Source organism: Neopsephotus bourkii, unplaced genomic scaffold (genome assembly GCF_033783945.1).
Source record: "Neopsephotus bourkii isolate Nb327-2 ecotype Australia unplaced genomic scaffold, CSIRO-AGI_Nbou_v1 NB_753, whole genome shotgun sequence".
In the NCBI taxonomy this organism is placed as follows: Eukaryota; Metazoa; Chordata; class Aves; order Psittaciformes; family Psittacidae; genus Neopsephotus; species Neopsephotus bourkii.
Genome location: NW_026901251.1, coordinates 1,782,158 through 1,802,632, shown reverse-complemented (window position 1 = coordinate 1,802,632; position 20,475 = coordinate 1,782,158). Strand labels below are relative to the sequence as shown.

The 20,475-nt window shown below is 44.2% G+C and overlaps 1 protein-coding gene across 27 annotated transcripts in view; it reads left to right on the top strand.

Annotated features, from left to right (window-relative positions):
* Nucleotides 1-20,475, top strand: part of DTNA (dystrobrevin alpha) — a 230,603-nt gene that overhangs the window by 85,721 nt on the left and 124,407 nt on the right. Inside the window, exon 1 of one of the 27 annotated variants that reach the window (XM_061354868.1) lies at nt 13,879-14,010. The exons of the other annotated variants lie outside the window; for them this stretch is intronic. The gene's annotated coding sequence lies outside the window, so the exon portion shown is untranslated. Of the gene's footprint in view, nt 1-13,878; nt 14,011-20,475 lie in introns of those variants that run through there. 27 annotated transcript variants of the gene reach the window in all.

Sequence of the window (20,475 nt, the reverse complement as noted above, 5' to 3'; positions counted from 1 at the left end):
GGGCTGCATCAAAAGGAGCGTGACCAGCAGGTCGAAGGAGGTGATCCTGCCCCTCTACTGTGCTCTCGTGAGATCCCACCTGCAGAACTGCATTCAGCTCTTGGGCCTCAACATAAAAAGGACATGGAACTTTTGCTGTAAATTCAGAGCAGGGCCATGAAGGCATACAGATGGCTGGAGCCTCTCTCCTGTGAAGACAGACTGAGAGAGTTGGGCTTGTTCAGCCTGGAGAAGACTTAGGGAAGACCTTGGAGCAGCTTCCAGTACCTAAAGGGGGCCTACAAAAAGTTTGAAGAGGGACTTTTTACGAGGGTGTGTAGTGACAGGACAAGGGGGAATGGCTTTAAGCTGAAAGAGAGGAGATTTAGATGAGATACTCTGAAGTTCTTTAAGGGTGGTGAGACACTGGAACAGGTTACCCAGAGAAGCTGTGGCTGCCACATCTCTGTCAGTGTTCAAGGCCAGGTTGAATAGGGCTTTGAGCAACCTGATCTAGTGGAAGGTGTCCCTGCCTGTGGCAGGGGGGTGGAAGGAGATGATCTTTAAAGGTCCCTTGCAACCCAAACCATTGTATGATTCTGTGAATTTGTGTTGGAAAAAGTCCCAGCCAGCTTGGCTTTTCACACTATAAGAAATGTTCTCATCTTTCGTGTGCAAGTTTTGAACTCTGTCAGCAAGGCTTGCTGCAGTGTCTGAGCAGATAAGCTGATTTCAGTTATCTTTCATTTGATTGCTTTTTGTTTGTTTTCAACTCAGTGTCATTAAAAAAAATAAGAAGACCGGCATTTATTTAAGTTGCCAGTATTGGATTTAGCTCTAGCAAAAGTGTGTGAACTTAATCACTGCTGCAGAGAATGTAGGGCTAAACTCTGACCTCATGGAAGAATAAATCAGGAACTGAACAAAGACTCTGAGATGTTTTCAAGGGAAACAGAGGTTGCGGTACTGAGCTCCACATAGTGCCAGGAGTGGGCTGACTACACAACAGAGAGAGTAGTCCCTATTCCCTTTCTCTCATTTGAGTCATTCTCCTTCCTCCCAACTATACTAAGCAAGAAATATGGGCAAATAGAACTCAGTTTCTTGTTTGAAAATCAGACCTGTATGGGCTTTCTGTTGATCTGAGAGACATTTAAACTCTGCATAGGTAAGGTACCCAGGTGCCTACCATGTTGTCTGAAGCTTGCTCTTACTTTGTGTCTATGTGGTGAGAATCAGGAGGCTGGAAACAAACCCTAGGTTCACTACTCCCTCTCCCCCCCCCCCATTCCTCCAGGCTCAAGAGAATCTGAGGCCAGGATCCCCTGTTTATCTGGCAAAATTGTAGGCCAGCACAAATACAGAACGGACCAGAACTGAAAGTTCCCTCCACACTCAGCTGCTAGTTGTAAGTATTTATTGTGAATACTGTTGAATGCAGTGATTTCTAACATAAATTTCCTTTTGCATTTTGTTTTCCTAAAACCAGTTTCCTGCTGTAAACCAGAAGTAATGTATCCAGTTATGAATGATGTTGCTTTTATTGTATTCCTGAAGACTTCACAGCTTGCCTCTCATCCCTTTCTGGAACAGTTATAAAAATAAAATGTTTTCAATGATATTAAAATATAAATAATAATTGGCTTTAATTTAAAAACCACATTTCACTTTGAAGTATTTATGCAGAGGGTCCAATATGTTTTACTGTTAATTTCCATACAGAGACAACTTTGTTTCTATTGAACTGAAGACAAACAGTGGTTTTGGTGTCTGATAGGTCAAGTTCAGGAGCAGAATGTTCAAAAGAGAAAGTAGAAAAGAGAAATCCTTAGGTTTTCCTGAATATCAGTGGCTTTGATTTTTAACTGATGAGGTGAATACAGTGTATTCAAGGTAAATGTGGACCCTGCTCACAAATGGGTCCTTTCGAAACTAATTTAGGTTATTGCATCTCTGAAAAGTTTGTTGTAGTTTATCATAATGAGAACTCATTGTCAGCAAAGCAAAGGTGTCTGCTGGACTGATGCTCCCTGAAGACAGTCAGGATAGATATGGGCTGACATTACTTACACTGTGGGGTAAAAGCAACTTGGTGCCCTTTATATTTGTCCCTTCTCCCACAGTATAATGGGATAAATATATTGCTCTCTGTGATCTTCATTTTGGGCATTGCTTCTTCCACCCCAGAAGGCTTTCATCTTAAAATGCAGGAGTCCATATTTGTTAATTACACATCTTCTTACACCATTGAAGGACCTCTCACTTCTGTTGCCTTTGGCTGCTTTATGATCTGTAGGCATCTCAGCAAGGCTGCAGTTTCTGTAGTGACTGCTGCCATGACTGCACAGGTGGGATGCCCAGGAGGCCTGGGCTGTTCAGCAGTCAGAATGCCAAGAGGGAGTCCCAGCTCTCAGCCTTACAGGACAAGCAAACACTTTGTTTGCATTTGCTCCTAAATGCTGACTGACTCTCTCGGTACTAGTTAAATTAAAACTGTTTTAATCAGTTGCAGCTGTTTTCAACTTGATTGCTTTGAATACACATTCCTAGCTAGCCTCCCCAGCATTCATCTGTAGACATGTTAATAGTATCTGTAAAGATAGAGAAGGGCAATGTCAGGATTATCTGTATTTGTGCAAGTGCATCATTTAGAGGTCCAGAGTGTAATTCATCAGTCATTTCTGTTAGCTTGAATCCCAAGAGGGCAGAGTCACCTCTGTCTCCCAGTCCACAGTGACTTAACTCATCAAGTCATAGAGTTTTATACTGCAGTGCTTAATGAGCACTGAGAATAGGTAGCTGTTATTCACCTGATAAGCGCCGTCCTTTCTGCTTGCAGGTCAGAATACAGCAGGATTCTGGTGCATCATGAACATCTCCCCCTTACATAAACATCCAGTGACTCAGGTTTTCTTCTGTCCAGAGCTGATGAAGAGATGCTTTAGGGACTAAAATGAGGTGCAGTTCTGCAGTGGGGTGAGGGTGACACTGCTTTTAAGATGTTCAGAGCTGGCTAAGATAAAATGGATGCCATAAACCTCAGGATAAGCATGGGATTTAGAGGGTCTTTTAGGGGCACTTTAGAGCTTCCATTGCAGGTGAGAAGTAGCAGACAGAAATCCTTCCTGTCATACTAGGTGTTTTGTTGGTTTACACCTGGAATAAAAGCAAGTAAGGCCGCCTTGTTGGAGCATGGGGTAGAATTTCAGAATGTAGCAGTGCTCTGTGTGCAGCAACACTACTATGCCCTGTACATCTTTGTGCCAGGGAAGCACAAGTCAAGCTGCTGGCTTCCACATCACTAGCCTAGGGGCTGGAAGCAGCCGTCTTCTGAAAGGCCTGAATCTGGAAGAGAATAGGTGAGCGTGTCCTCAAGCTCCCATCCACAGCCAGGGACGTCCAGTGTCTCAAGTATGAGGAAGTGAGTACCAGGGTACTGGCCTCTCTTTCCACATGCAAGGTACACATGAAATGAAAGGTGATTTCTCAGAGCAGAGGCAGAAGGGCAGAAGTTTCATGGGGTTTGGTAGCACATGCAATATTGTGGAGTTCTTGTCTTTTCCACAGGTTCATTCTGGCACACATCTTTTGGTAGAACTGGAGTGGAAGATTCGAGGATGCAAGATTAAGTGAGACAGGATTAGACATAGCTCATTTAGCAGACAATTGATGGTCAGTGAAAGAAGATAATAGCTTACCGTGGTATGTTTTAGGACAGCTGTAGGTGAAACATGTCATGGCACCCAGAGATCTGGCTTCCCAGATGTCTGTGCTTATTTTCATATGCAGTCATTTCAGAAACCTGTTCTAGTTTTTGTTCTGTTTCACCTTCTTTACTACAGATGGCAGTCCCATATATGCTTCTCAGCCCCAGATTTGAAGGCTGAGGGAGCATGCTTCCATTTGAATGCTGAGTTTTAGAGGGAAGGGGCAAGGGGTTTGGTCAGTTATGTTTTGAACCTTATCCATAACTTAAGCCAGCAATTAGTTTTCAACTCTTTGTTTTCAGGGAAAAGTAGGGGCTTGAGTATTGTCATATGTGGTGTTTTAAGAATTGTCAAACATTGTACCTAGAGCTATTTTGATAACAGTTCTGTTTGTTTCACAGTTACAGATGCCTCCTTGCCATGGTGATTGTCTCCCATGAATACCAAATACTGCTATTGAAAGAGAAAACAGGTGTAGTTAAATGTAGGTAAAAATGAAAGAAACACTGCCAAAACACAGGTGATAAACTGATTTTAACAGAACGCTTTTCAACTCTTCAGCTGATATTAAAAGTAGAGTTTCAATTAACAACAGTGAACTTGCTAAAAGTTATTTGACCATATCCTTCAAAATTCAAGGAAGAAATGTCTTTGCTCGGTGAAAATTAGTTTAAACTACTGTTTCACTTAGCATGAATGAAGTTTGGGTTGGTGCTGTTATTTTTAGATGATCAGGAACCCAGTCCTGATTGTCACCTGAGAGTCACTTTTCCTATCTGAACCTCCAGGCAGCTTCAGTATGGTTGTTATGAGAACTGTGCAGGTCTCCTCAGGAAGGCAAGGACTGTCAGGCCTCTTTTTTAATCAACATCATTCCTTTGCTTTCCTGCATTGGCCTCTCCAGAGCGGAAGGCTGCTTATCTGCTTGAATGGAGTGGGAACTTTTTGGTGGAAAAGCACAGGGAGAAGATTGAATTTATTTTCATTTGCACTGTAAGTAGGAAATTAATACAGCCTTCCAGAGCCGGAAACCAAATGTATTAACTCTTTACAGACTTCCCTGCCAGAACCCCTTATGCCAGAACTCTATATGGGATATTTTTAAGGGAAATCAATTGCATAAGTATCAGGGGAAGGCCAACCAGAGAGCTGGCTACAGCCTTGACTCCGTCCAGCAAGCCCATATGGATTCCCCAGTGACCAAGGTCAGGCATGCTGCATCTCCTGGGTACTTCAGTTCCTACTCTCTCTCTCATCCTCTTGCCCCTCTCTTTTCAAGCTGGTATCTGGGGTTGGCAGTCCTTCTGTGCACTGACAAGGGTGCAGGGAAAGAGATGGGCACAGGAAGGACTCTTCCAGGTTTGCCTACCACATACTAGTTGAAGAGACACATGTGAAACCATTTTAGATTTGTGAGTAGGGTTGCTGCAGTAATGCTGACGCCTGTTTCAGGCTTCATGTTTGAAGATTGCAGTAACCTGTTTCCCTGAGGAAGCTGGGAGCCCGTTCAGCAGTCTGAGCTAATTTTAGCCAGGACGCACTTCCATTTCCCACACATTTCACACGTAAATGAGTCTAAGTGAGAGAAGGTGTGGATATTATGAACGAGGTCCTAAGTCACAAACTTGGGCCTCTTTGGACCCTGGTATGTGTAGTAATTAATTGTATGGCCAGATCAGGTTTGGCAACCTCATCTGGTTGAAGACGCCCTTGCTCACTGTACGGAGGTTGGACTAGATGACCTTTGAAGGTTCTTCCAACCCAAACTATTCTGTGATTCTATGATGGGATTGAGGTGTCTTATTGCAGTGCCCTCAGCTGGACACTGGAGAGTGCTTCAAGTACTGCACAATGACAAAGTTCACTGAAACATGACGGTTAGTTTGCAATAGTGAGCGATTTCAGATTGCCTATGTCATTCTCTCTTCTACCATCTTTCCTTTTGTTCCCTATATAACTATATGTCATACTCCCAACAGGAAAACTTGGCTTGCTTTGGTTGAAGTATGCAAACCCCAGCACTGTCATTTACCCACTTTTTGTAATAATTTCTTTCTTAAAGGTTTCTCTGTAAAGGCTTTTACATTCATCACAGTGCTATTCCTCATACTTAACCTTTCATGCTACTAGGAGACAGACACAGTTATACTTCCACATTACTGTAATTGTTGCTGATGCTGCCCTGTTTAGTTAATGTCACTTCTTTCTGAGTAGTATTCACTTCAAGGAGTCTGTCTGGGTTTACTTTTGCTGAATTAAAAAAAAAGTGAGACACATTAACATGGTTTCAAAGAGGTTTAGGGAGAGGGAAACCACCACATCCCAGTGCATGAATTAAAAAAAATGCGAATAGGCCCATAAATGAAAATCAAGAGTTGTTTTTAATAGTTTCATCCCTGTCAATGCAATATTTATTGTTTTGCAGTCCTCCCAAGACTTATGAATGTGCTTACTTGGACTCACTGGATTTAAAACCAGGGTTTCTTCCATGCAGTGGAGCTAGGGTGTGGGAGCTGGCTGAGTTTCGGCACATCCTGTGAGCCTCCCTTGTGTTCACAGTATCAGCTCTGGCTTCCACTTGCGGGGGCACGGTGACCTCCATCAGTGTGTCTGGTGAGATGCACCTTTTAGAGAGGGAGTTTACATCTGATTTGCTTCTTTTATGGAGGGAGTTTACATCTGATTTGCCAGCTTGGCGTCAACCAGGTGTTGGAGGTGTACTCTGCAAAATATGACAGGTTGATTGGCAGAAGATTCAGGCTTGTACACATGGATTTATATGTGTTTGGCTTGTCGGTGATAACAGGTGGAGACAGCAGGGTAAGGCAGATCACGTAAGGCAATGTCTAGTCTGTGTTTCTTTAAAGTCCATACTCAAGCATGGGTCTGGATCCACTCCATAATGCTGGGAGCAGTGAGGTCCTGTGTCCGTGGGCTCTCCTCCCTGTGTTAGGGCAAACATTGAGGGAAATGGCTCAGCTAAAGCAGTGAGGAGATGGAAGTAAAATAGTAAAGTATTATTTTTTAAAGTATTAAAATACATAAAACTACAGCAAAATCTTGCTCTTTTTCTCCCTTCAAAAATGTAGATGGGCCATGAAGTGTCATCAAATATTAAAGTAAGAGTTAAAAATAGTTTCACTTTGTGCATTTCCCTTAATCTGTTGTCCATGTTTTATTTCAAAATTACTTTTATTCTGTTACTACTTTCTGTCTCCTCTGCTATTGTATTTAAAAGCTGTACAAACAGAAGTACAAAGTGCCATTCAAACCATGAAGCAAGCAAAAGAAAGAAGAAATTATTTATTTAGAGAACTGTTTTATTTGAAGTCATTCTAAGTAGCACATAATAACAGCATACTTGGAAGTCAGAAGTTTTTTGTGTTTAAAAAAAAAGTTTGATTGCATCTTTTAAGGACTGTTCATATAAATACTGCAGTTCTTTACAGTAATAAACATAGTCATGCAGAATCCTGTGCGGATTTCTGTTGCTGGAGGGTGGAATAACTTCCCTGGCGTTCAGGGAGGGAGGCAGTTGCAGCCCCACAGCAGAATACATATGCTGCATGGCAGCAAGCTTGAGAGGAAATGTATAAAACCAGATAGGTAGGAGTTAGTTCTCGTTGCCATGGTGTTTGGACGTTGGTTACTTCACCTATCAGCCATTCTTTCCCTCTCTTTTGGAGACCTGCAGCCCTAACCTGTGGCCAGGTTCAGCCCCGGATGGCAGTTGGGTCCCAGTAGCATATGGGCAATAATTTGATTGATTTTTCAAGGTTTCTGGCATTTGTGGCTGAGGAGGAAAGCTCCCGGCAGTGAAGTGTGCATTATCTCATCAGGCATGCTCCAGGTAGCCTAAACCCCACCAAAGCATGCTGCCAGCTGGCCACCGGGGCTTGGAGCTGCAGGTTAACAGCAGGAGCTCCTTGGAGATGGGTGCTCCTCCTTGCTCCATCATGAGAGCAGCCACAGAGGGTGGTGCCGCTCCTGCTTCCTCTGTCCCCAGGGTTGGGGAGAGGCAGTGGAGTTGCTCCATTCCATAATGAGATTCCCAGCTCCTGCAGGTCAGTGGGAAGAGGGTCTGGGGGAGATCAGGGGTGGTTGTGGGGTTTCACCTAGCTGGTGAGCTCTTTGCCTCAGTCCCACTCTACCTGCCAGACCGCAGATTTGCTCTCAAACAGAGATGCTTAGCTGTTCTAAAATTTGTGGCAGCTTAATGATTATCTCAGATAAAGGGTGGGATGAGCTCTCCACATCAGTTTCCCTTGTAGCTTGTGCCAAGCTGTGAATATAAAATGTCAGGTTCTGGTTATAAAAGCACTCTGTCTGCTATATACGGCATGCTTCCCTTGGTATCCTTAAACTAACTGCAACAAAGGGGACCAGACATGCGTATCCGTTTTAGCTTTTCAGCTACTAATGACATGGTAGTATTTTCAGTGACTTTGGTTTTATCGTGGTGCCATTACTGCCAGCGGACTACTGTAGTTGAAAGGTTTTTGGCATATCCCTCATAATTTGGAAAATAAAATATCCTTGTCTCCCTCTGGCTGAGTGGTTAAATCACACTGCAGTGGCCCTACTTGATAATTTTCTCATGAAAGACTCAAATCCTAGGGTTAATTAAAGCATGGAATAAGTACCTAGGGAGGCATACATAAATGCTAACAGGATTCTTACCACATGTCTACGGAGGCAAACATCACCGTGTATAGTTTATGTTAAGCTGAGGAGAGAAAATCCTTAGATCTCTTACAAGGCAAAATTTATATATTCTGTGGCAGATGTAGTAAAAAAACCCATCCTCGGACAACAACAAAACCACACAAAATCTGATGACAGTGATATGTAAATATATCCCTTAGGGATAAAACGGGGATTAAACATTCTGGGAGATTGCATATAGCTTCGTATTTACAGGAATCTTAATGCCCATTCCTATCAGAGGAACCTGGATCTAGGGTCAGAAAGCAAGGAAGGCTGCTGTGTTCAGCTGAAACTGTAATCTGGCCAGTGCTGCAGGCCAGAATATTCTGGAGAAGAACTGTGTGATACACGATGACAGGTGATCAGAAATACTGTTCAGCCTATTGCCTAAAAGCCCTGGTTCCAAGAGCATCCACTGTCACTCACTGTGCACCCCTGGCACTGGCGCAAGCACTGACTCAGAGGGAGGGGTGCCACCCTTCTCCATGCTTGGCCTCCATTTTCCCCGAGCTTCGTTTCTCTGTACTTGCTTGACCCTCTTTGGTTTGTGCTGGATAGCTGAGGGGAGGTAAATGGATGAAGTAACCTAGAGATTTGGGTAGAAGCCCTCATCACTCTTCTGTTGGCTGTTTGGACCCTTCTGGCATAAGGGCATTCTGCAGAGGGTCTCCCTAGCCCCAGATTGCCTGAATTTAGGTCTGCACTCCTGGAACTGATTTTGTTCCTTTTAAAAGAGGTTAGGGTTTGTCTGCTTGAAGCGGAGCCTTAGGAGATACCCTGATACCATCTGCTTTAAGCATCCAAGTTGGATGCAATTCAGACGGCAGCGTCAGCAGCAGCAATTCACTCTAACTTCATTGTAGAGAGGCAGGTGTCTCTACACAGGCAATTCAGGTCATTCATGTCAGATGCTTAAAATAGGAGACAGGCAAATTCAGAGTGCCTGCTTTCTTCACCTAGTCCATCGCTTACATCTGTTTATGACTTAAGTATGATTTATCCTGAAAGAAACCTTGCGCTCTGTTAAGATTGCCTGCCCAATGTAGAAAAGTAATGCCTCCACAGCAGATCATGACTGCATGCCCCTTACAACACATGTGCCTCCAGCACACGCACACACTTCATACCTGAGTTGCCTGGGATGTGCTCCTGTGGGATTGCCAGGGAGGCAATGGTGGGGAGGGGAAAAGCAGGAGGCTGCTGAGCAGGACCAGGTGCAGCCGCATGGCTTTTGAGTGAGCAGTGAGGGGCTGGTGGCTGGGCTCATTTAGCCCAGCTGGGTTTTAAGGCAGTTTGAGCTATTGCCTTTGTAGAAACATGTTAAAATATAAATGAAGAAATGTATTCCAAATAACACAGTCTCTGCAGGAGCATAGAAGTGGCTGTAGTGGTAGGGAATCTAGTTGCTGATTTGTCTGCAGATGACTTTTAAGTGTGTCCTTTTGAGAACAATTAGAAAAAGGCTGTTTCTTCAAACCACTCCCTGGCCTCTTGTGCTTCCATGTTTGTTCCCTCACTTTGGAAGTGCTCAAGGTGTCACTCTGTATAGCTGTGGTCTAGTCTTCAAACATTTATTCTACCCTGTGTTGCGGTGCTGCTTCATCTGGTGATTGCTGGCCTTGTGTTCAGTGTCATAGTAGCCATTCCATAGCAGCAGGATGAGGGAAGGAACATGTCAAGCATCCAAGGGAGAGAGAAAACACAAAGCCAGATGTGGAAAATTCTTGGTATGGATGGCAAATATTTGACAGTGCTTTGTGGTGACCAGTGAGTTTTCCCTAATGGAAGGAGAAGTAAAGAAACAATTCAGAACAGCGGGCAAAAATCAGGAGCAACTCACCAGTATTTAACAAGGGTTTGCCCAGACCAGTTGTGTGCAGAAGGATGCTTGTGGCAGCATGGGGAATGCAAGTCAGACCTCGCAGTTCCTAGGTCATTCACAGCCAGTGCATTCACCTGGGGAAGGGACAGGAATGACGGAAAGAGTCTGGAAATTATGTATGTCCTTCTTGCTTCCCTGCTTCCTCTCTCCTTTTCCCTTCCCTGGACATCTGGTTTCCCCCCCTCCCTCAGCAAGGCTGTAGGAGCCACTGAGAAGCCATCAGACTCCCCACAGGCAGCTGCAGAGGTGTGTGCAGTCAGGGTCATGGTACTTGCCCTCTGCCAAGGGACGTTCCTCATTTGGGTTGGTGTGAGGGTCTGCCAGGGGATGCCACCCCATGGGCTTGTCACTGGTAGGTGAAAAGGGAGGCTGAACCCAGGTCCTCATACTTGGGTTTTGAAGCAGTTTATTCATTCTGACCTGTTTTGGTTAAAGTGCTTTATTTTGCATTTGGAGTTTAATTGCAGCCAGAAGTACACATCCATCCCACTCACTAAACAACAGAAGTCATTTTTCAGGGCACTTTGGGTTCTTGCACCATAGGGCTTGCATGGGCTTTTGGCTGCCAACCACATGCACTGCCAGCTACCCAATACTTGGATCCTCAGGGAGGAGGGAGAAGGGGGAAGGAGGGGCTGTCAGGACTTTGGTAGTCACAACCCTTTTGCACCTGTAAGGAGACTAAGGCCGCAGTTCTGTAACACCAACTCTTAGGCTGCTTGTCTCAGTGCGTGGTCTCCCCCCACATGCCAAACCATGGCTTCTGTCTTTGCACGCCACCTCCCCACCAGTGCTGGAACAAAGTAATTGTAGTGCTGTGAATCAGCTCAGCCACAGAGATGTTTCTGTGCTCTATTTCCACCACTCCAGCCTGAAGCATTATTAGTTTGAGAGGGGCACCCAAGTCAGCTTAGTCCAGATGGGCCTGGTGTATCCACAGCCATGCCCCATAGAGGCTGGGCTCTGTAGAACCCTTTGGCTGTCTCTGCCCTCCAGTGCTGTGGCTTGCAGGGGGCTCACAGGCCCTCCAAAGCCATGCTGGACCTATGCTGTTGGGGCTTGTGGCTTGCAGGACTCAGGTCTGTGTATGCTCAGCTGTATGAGGACTTGCCTGGGTCCAGCACAGCAGGCTGGGAGCCAGAGCTGGCACATAGCATCTTGCCAACACCCCCCCCACACACACACACCATGGCAGTAGTAAGAGGGCCCTCTAGAAGACTCAGTAGCATTTCTGCTGAGGAAGTATTCTGATGGAAATGTGGCCGTTTGTCTAGCAAGCCCAAATGTGCTTGATGCTGTGTGTGTGTGTGTTTAAAGAAGGGCAGAATAACCTTCCTTTGACATTGGCTCGATCTCCTGTGGCATTTTCCAGGTAGTGTATTAACTGACTCTGTTCCGGAAGAGTAAGCACACAACAATGCTTCAAGCCATGCCCAGTCCTTTCCATACAAAAGTAAGTGCCACTGGAAGCTGGTTCCCACCTTCCTTAGGAGCACTTTCTAGGTGCCCACCTGTGTTAACAAACCTGAAGAGTTCAGGGCTATCCCCCATACTGACAAGCACGGTTTCTCAGACTGGCTGGTTTATCCTACAGGTCCCTTGCAGGGTGCTACAGACCTGTAGGAGTGCAGGAAAACTGGGTTCAGGAGGGAGCACAGTGGAAGAGATAAAGCCTGTGAAAGCGTGAAATCATGAGTGACACAGGAGGCTGCTTTTAGCCTCAGGACACCAGAGTGTACATGAATTATTGAAGTTATGGCTGTTAATGTTTGCGTTGTCAGCCCTCCTATAAACAGTGAGCAGGTGCTGTGCATCCACAAGTCCTGTGAAGGGGGAAAGCCCTCCCGTGAGGTAGCAGGGAGCCTTCTGCAGGGCTCGAAGCAGCTTCAGCTGCATGACCTGCATCATTGTTGGTTCAGAGGCATATTGCTCTTCAAAAGCCTGTGTTCCTTTCTTTTGCAAGAGGTGACATCCTTTAGTAGTCCATTAGGCTCCATCAATAGGTTTTCTTGTTTATATGCAATTAGAGTGAGGTCAAAGTGTACAAGACAGACGGTAACATTAATAGACATGCATGGAAGGTTTGCTTACCTCTCAGCTTCTGGGTTTTTTTTGCAGTTGTTGTGTGTAAAGTGCTTATCACAGAATATGTAAACAACTGTGTACCAGCTGAAACCCAATCACATTATACCACCTCAGGATGTGCTGTATGGCCTATCTGTTCTTCCGATATTCAGGATTTGGGGAAGAAAATCCACTGTGTAGTAACAATTAAGAGGGTATGTGTTGAGTAATTGTAGACATTGTTCTGAGGATGGTGCTCCTGCGCCCTGTATTTTATCTCTGTATCCAGAATGCCAGACAGGAGCCTGCATTGCCGTTTTCCATCTTCAGAGGCCTTCAGAACAGCTCTGAACATGTATAAAACTGGAGATCCATGAACTCCAAAGCCAGCCATATTTAGATAAATAGAGAATTGAGTAGAAATGTTGGCCTTTTGATGATACAGTTACATTGCTAATTAAGATTCTTTTGGAGCAATAGTATCTTTCACACTGTGAACAGAATTTTTGCCTTGGAAACAGTTATTTTATTGGAAACAGAAGCAGTTATTCCAACTCACAATGCCTAGCAACTTTGGGGGAAGGCTGGTTGCTGGGAAAACCCCATTAGAACCACTTCAGAAAAGCCTTGCATGGTTGGTGTGGCACTATCAGGTTGCTGCCAGTTCAGTCCCTGCTCTTGAAGAAACTTCCTACAGGTGAAAGGCTTGTCTCTGTTGCACGTTCAGTCCTTTTCTGTCTGCTCAAACTGCTGGAGGAAGACTATGGCCCTGCTTCACAGGGAGAATTTGTTCTCAAAGATGCAGTTGTAAGGCTGGGACCTTAGAGGTGACAATTCATATATTCTAGTACACTTCCCAAGGCAGATTTTGAACGGTTCTACTAAGATGTCTCAGCAACAATTCATCTGAAGCTGTAAAGTATAAATGTTTAGCTCAGAAAGCTAAACATTTTAATAATGATTTATTGGCATTTTGCAGAAAAACACAATTCTGTTCCACAAGCAAACAATTTCATAGAAATTCTTTTCCAGGACATGAGGGTGGAAGTGCATGGCTGGTCTGCTTCTGAAAAGATAAATCTGGTGTTTGTCACCTGTACCAGCTCTGCGTTTCTGTCTGCCAACTGTGATTATGTGATCGCAATTCTTATGGAGACAGGAACCTACATTTTGAAACCAGTGGATGGTAGGAAAAGTAATGATCAGCTGTTTGAGGGATCAGTGGTGATTTCATACTCGTGACTCATTTGTTTTCTTAAAAGGAAACCCCAGTTTTCCCAGAGCAAAACCTTTGTGTCATTCTTAGACTTTGCCACAGCTTAGCTCTCACAGGTAGCACGGGTCTATCTGGATTAGATGTGCTGCACAAGAAAACAACCCTGAGTTTTACCAGGTGGGTGGACAAGAAAAAAAAACACCAACTTTTTGTCAGTCTTTTGTGTCGCAGCAGCTGGATTCATTGCTGCTATAGCAACACACCACATGATGAGGTGTATTAGATTGCTCGGCGCAGAGCACCAGGGGAAAAAGGAGCACAGCTCCTTGCTGAAGGTAAAGGTTACACTGGAGTTTCTGCCGGAGAGCTGGGGAAGGTCAAATGCTCAAGTTCCCAGCACATGTGCTCAGCGAAAAGGAGTAGGGGCGTGTGGGGGTATTAAACTGCAGAATCAGGTAAGGTACAATTGCATCTATTAACCTGAGAGCTTACCCTCCTCCGTGTGGCAGCACAACTTCCCAGAGAGTTTTCTCTTAGTTTTTCCAAGTATTTCTTTTAAAGTTAGTTTGCTAATGTGACAGTGTGAATACACTAACAGTGGTTTAAACTGTTAAGAGACTCTTACTACAGAGAGACTAGTCTTACAGATTAGGAGGTGATTGCCCTCAAACCAGTGCAAAAGACTAGGTAGATATTTTGCTGTTGTTTCAGCTGTACTTAAAGGTGTTGAACAAGTTTTGGGTTTGTTACTGTCTGCACAGTGGTTCAGAACATCTCTTGTCAGTCAGAACACAGGGCTTTACCTGTGATTGTTGTTATCAGTACATTTTAACTATTGCTGTCTTAGCATTTATTAATATTTATTCCTCCCTCCCTATCAGCTTCATCAGAGTGCCTGAGTCTTCTTGGAAATGAATTGTCATGTCATTTCCTCCTTCAGATTTTATGCTGCCTCCTTAAAATCTGGCAGCTTTGCTAATGCAGTCAACTAAACTTCAGTGCACCTGTAAAGACATGGAAGTGGAAACAGTGCCACAGGATGTTTCTTACACTGTTAACCATTTATCCACATACAGGTAAATAGAAATATAAATGTCGTTGAATTTATAATGTTTATTCGGACCCATATCAAAGTCAAAAACCTGTTTACTCTCCTATGTCCTCTATGCACCTTTTTTGTTGCTTTTACACGTCACTAGTTTAAATGTGACTGGCTTTCAGATAGCATCCGTTACGTGGAAGAAGACAACACTTCTTTAGAAAAAGAGCAGCTAAGTGAACAAAACTGTAGTGCAGAGTGCATGCCTGCAATTAAAATTAGATGATTCAGTACTTTTCCTGCTTCCCATGAGGTGTTTCCAACATTTTGAATACTTTCTATAATCTGCAGCTAGAACATATTTCTTCCTTATTGCTGCACTCCTGTTTTCTTTTCACCCAATAGTTGGTTTTTCGCTCCTGACAGTATAAGAGGTGGTCAAGAGCCTCAAACTTTTGCTCCATAGGTGATTCTGCTTACACAGATAATGAGAGGCAGAAATTCAAGTGCCTTTCATGCCTATTTAGGAACAGTAGTGAGGTTAGAGACTTATCTACTCCCTGGTTCTGTCTGAAAGCACAAGACAAATGGTACAGATGTGCAGTCCGTGGGAAAAGCTCCAATGTGTTTCATGGTAGATAGATATGAAATAAGGAAAAAAGTGGCCTGGCCCACTACTTCTTCGTGGGACATAGCAAGGGTGTGCAAATGTGGAACCTTTCTCTTCTGCTCTATGTAAAAGTTTTCAAGCAACCTTTCTGTTTTTTCAGATATATTTGTATCCTTGGTGATCCAGTTTTTAAAAGCCTTCACTGCCACTGTAGGCAAATTGGAAGCATTCTTGTGGAAACTGAGGACTGGTGTGAAGGTCAGCCTTGCCCTCACTCACCCCTTTTCATGGCACGAAGCAACAGCCTGAGTTACGGTATAACTAAACCAAATGTGAGTGGTAGGCAACTTTGGAACAAGCAATGCTGTAGGGACTGCGTGGTCAGAGCTCACATTTAAACAAGGTTCCCCTGGCTGTAATGAGGCAACTTTAACAGAGGTGAAGAAAGAAGCGCCCGTCCTGCCCATCAGGTCCCAGGAGAGGGTTTGTGAAATAAGGAAGTATATAAATGAGCAGCCTGTTAATGATCCCAGAACAAGGCAGGCTTGGAAAGAGTTGAGTCATGATTTTTGAAAACCATGATTCAGAAAGGATGGAAATCTTTGAAGGGGAAGATTAGCTGTACAAGGAAAAACTCAAGCCAAGTTGGACCATGATTTAGCTCTGATTCCACCAGTTCACGCAGAGCAAGGAAAATCCATATCCAATTATCTAAGAAATCAAAGTTAATCTATCTAGATTTAGGGACTTTGTTCAATTGTGTGAATGAGGAATCTAATTCAAACACCCAAGAGCACTTTATCACTAATACAGCACATCCGTTGTGGCCCATAAGGCACCAGGGATGTAAGTGATTCACAGCATGGTATCACTAACACAGTCACAGAGAGGCACTAGGCATGAATTTGTCCAGGGAATTCAAAAATCAAGGAATCTAGATAGGTGAGATAAAGCACCCTCTAATAAGTACTTCCCTTTCCATAGGATCATAGAACAGTTAGGGTTGAAAAGGACCTTAAGATCATCAAGTTCCAACTCCCCTGCCATGGGCAGGGACACCTCGATCTAAACCGTATGACCCAAGGCCTCATCCAACCTGGCCTTGAACACTTCCAGGGATGGAACATTCTCAACCTCCCTGGGCAACCCATTCCAGTGCCTCACCATCCTAACAGGAAAGAATTTCCTCTTTATATCCAATCTAAACTTCCCCTGTTTAAGTTTTAACCCATTACCCCTTGTCCTGTGACTACAGTCCCTAATGAAGAGTCCATCCCTAGCATCCCTATATGCCCCCTTCAGATACTGGAAGGCTGCTATGAGGTCTCCATGCAGCCTTCTCTTCTCCAGGCTGAACAGCCCCAACTTTGTCAGCCAATCTTCATACAGGAGGTGCTCCAGTCCCCTGATCATTCTTGTGGCCCTCCTCTGGACTTGTTCCAACAGATCCATGTCCTTTTTATGTTGAGGACACCAGAACTGTACACAATACTCCAAGTGAGGTCTCACGAGAGCAGAATAAAGGGGCAGGAGTTTCATTTGTCTTTGGAATCACAGTTGTGCTAGTTTATTGCAAGGAATGGAGAAAAGGAAGTGAGAGTCTTAGTTAGGGGCTTCATTTTTAAGCAACAACAGCAAAAGAAGGTAGAAAAGAGCGTCTAGCTAGTCATCTTTGCTAGATTATAAAAAAGGGAAGAGATCATGGAAATATGGCTATGGAAAATTATATTCTTGGTGAAGTCTGGTGAACGGAAGGAACATGAGCGCTATCAGCAAAAGATAGTTTTCTTCACCAAAGGGTGTTCCAGTGCATGATTTTTTAGGATAATACTGGGCTCTACAAGTGTTCTTAAAGGTGACAATTCTCATCATAATATAGTGAAGAATACTGTATTTTCAAGTATCACTTTGTCCATTTTGAGGGTTTGTGAGTATGTATGAACCTTCCCCCTTGGACGTTTGTTCCACTTACTTTCTACTGCCTCATTAATCCCATCGAATCTTCTATAAACCCTTCAAATCAAGGGACGGTGTCTTGTATGTCTGTAGACATTCACATGTCTGCACAGTGTGATATACCTAATGCTCACTGAAACATCTGAAAGGTGCATTAAAGCAAATAATAATTCTATGGGTACATCTTGTACATGATCCAGCTTACTACTGCTGGTAATTCAAAAGAATTTCACTGCGCAATTTTGCTATTCAGATTTTACCCAGCTCACTAATGTCAACAAATTTATAAAGGGAGATCTCATCTGCCCACTCCTACAGATTAAGTCACACAATTTATTGATATAATAATCTTTTAACTAGTTTTGGATTCAGGGAAAACAGTGGGAAAAACATACTGACTCCAAAAGAAAAAAATTAATCCATTGGACTGCCATGATGTGTGCCAGCCTCTGAGAAGAAAGAAATCTGGAATCTTGGTTAGCAGGAGTCAAAACAGACACCAGATTTTAAGACTATGTAATATGATGCTAAGCCACTGTCCATCATATTGGAAAGATCATGGCAGTCAGGTGAAGTTCCAAATGACTGAAAAAAGGGACATATTTTCAAGAAGGGGAAAATGGATGACCCGGGGAATTACAGACCAGTCAGTTTCACCTCTGTGCCTGGCAAAATCTTGGAGCAGATTCTCCTGGAAGGCATGCTAAGGCACATGAAAAACAACAAGGTGCTTGGTGACAGCCAGCATGGCTTCACTAAGGGCAAATTCTGCCTGACCTATTTGGTGGCCTTCTATGATGGGGCTACAGAACTGATGGACAGCGGTAGAGCAGTTGATGTCATCTACCTGGATTTGTGTAAAGCGTTTGACACTGTCCTACATGACATCCTTATCTCTAAATTGGAGATACATCAATTTTATGAATGGACCACTTGGTGGATAAAGAACTGTCTGGATGGCTGCACACAAAGTGTTGTGGTCAATGGCTCAATGTCCGGCTGGAGACCAGTAACGAGTGGTGTCCCTCAGGGATCGGTGTTGGGACCGGTCCTGTTCAACATCTTTGTCGCTGACACGGACAGTGGGATTGAGTGCGCCCTCAGCAAGTTTGCCGATGACACCAAGCTGTGTGGTTCGGTTGATACGCTGGAGGGAAGGAATGCCATCCAGAGGGACCTTGACACGCTTGTGAGGTGGGCTGATGCCAACCTCATGAAGTTTAACCATGCCAAGTGCAAGGTCCTACACCTGGGTCGGAGCAATCCCAGGCACAGCTACAGGCTGGGCAGAGAAGAGATTCAGAGCAGCCCTGTGGAGAAGGACTTGGGGGTGCTGGTCGATGAGAAAATGAACATGAGCCAGCTTCAGTGTGCGCTTGCAGCCCAGAAAGCCAACCGTATCCTGGGTGGCATCAAAAGGAGTGTGACCAGCAGGTCGAAGGAGGTGATCCTCGTTAGACAAAACCTTGGGTGACATAGTTTAGTGTGAGTTGTCCCTGCCCATGGCAGGGTGGTTGGAGCTAGATGATCTGAAGGTCTTTTCCAACCCTAACTATTCTATGATTCTGTGTGTATATGCCTTGTATGCAAATAGTAAACGTAGGCAAAATTCCAATCCTGAACAACTTGCAGTGACTAATTGATGTAGGAATATGTGCACCAGTAGAAGCAGGCCAGTACCTCAGCTGTCAGACAACTGAGATATTTTTCTAAGGATAAATATGTATAAGAATGATTACAGTAGCAGATGCTAACTCTAGGAGCTTGGGCTCTGCATCCAAATGTTCATCTGGCTCAAATCAAAATGGGCAAAAGGATTTCTAAAGGGAGAGCTAACATCTTCAAGGCCACATTTCACATCAGGTGTAGGTGTACTGACATCAGTCTAGGGTGTCTTCACGTGCACAGGGTGCATCCAAAAGGTCCATCCACTTAAAACTATTGAACATGGAGAACTGAAGTAGTCTGTTCTCTTTGGAAGGAGGTCTACTATGAAATCATCCCAGGAGAAGTTGATTCACAAGCACAGGAATTTGTGGCCTTAGGGTGTTTATCTTGGATGTCTGTAGGGCTAGCTCCAGTACCCATTTCAGCATTATGGGTGTGCTCACACAACTTGTGGAAGATGAGGCTCTGACTCTGGGACTGCCATGGCCACTGACAAGAAAGGGAGGTTTATAGAGGAATGCCTCAGGGACAGATGTTAAGCTGCCACCCGGCTACATTTGCCTGTGATCAAACTTCCTGTAATTCTTCCTCTGAGGAATTTGCCTTCAATATCACTAAGTCCCAAGTGCTCACAGCTTCTGCGAGGCTCTGCTACAGGACAGTCACAAGATGTTAGAGCTACCCTACTCTCTTTGCAAGTTCTTTTCTGCAGCCATGAACCATGGAGAACTTCTAAGTTTACTGCAGAGCAAAAGAATCTGTGCAGCGTCCTGTTTCCAGTAGTACAGTCTCTTAAGGAAAAAATGCCAAATGCTGTGGACACCCTGAGAAGAGATCTTCTATCCCTGATGGAGCAGTAAAGGTTCCAAAAGAAAAGCACTCTGAGGTGGGCAAGGTGGACAGATAGTGCAGAGACACTTAATCTTAAGAGACGCATTTTGGAATATGTGCAGATGATTTCTTTCAGTGAGGAGTGAACTTCCTTTGAAAGAAGGAGAAAACTTCTTCAACGAACAGCTCAGGGCATCCTGTAGCTCTTGGAGATATTAGGTCTTCGAGTGGAAAGGGAACATAGCTTCTTCCTACAGATTTGTCCCCAGTAAATCTGTGCTGACACAGTCAGTCTCTGGCTCTGAACATCAAGGACTAAAGCTCCCATTCAGATCCTATACTAAGGAAAATTTTTCTACTACCTCTTCCATCACCTTCAGGCAGTACTGATTAATTAATCTATGCCGACTCCTCCCTCCCTGCTTTTGTGTGTGCATATACACACAGATGCACAGACAGACATAACTAAAGTGACTCGTGCATGTCATTAGACGCAAATAATTGAGTTTAGGTTGAATTGCTTTGGTTTTCATGATTTCCAAAAAGATAAATGACAGAAGAAAAGATGAAACACCATGAGCGCTTTCATTAACGATAAGTGACCTAAGAAATGCTATCGCATTGGGCCAAGGAGAGTAAAACAGGCACAAACTGTAAGTCTCCCCATCCTTAGAGGAAAATAGCCTATTAAGTGTATGAAACTGTGCTGTGCTTCAGCCATGCTGAAGTAACTGTGGCTGCCTCTGAGGCTGACCACTCCACACTCACTATGAGCTGCAGCTGAATACTGGACTGAAATCAACTGGATTTGCAGGG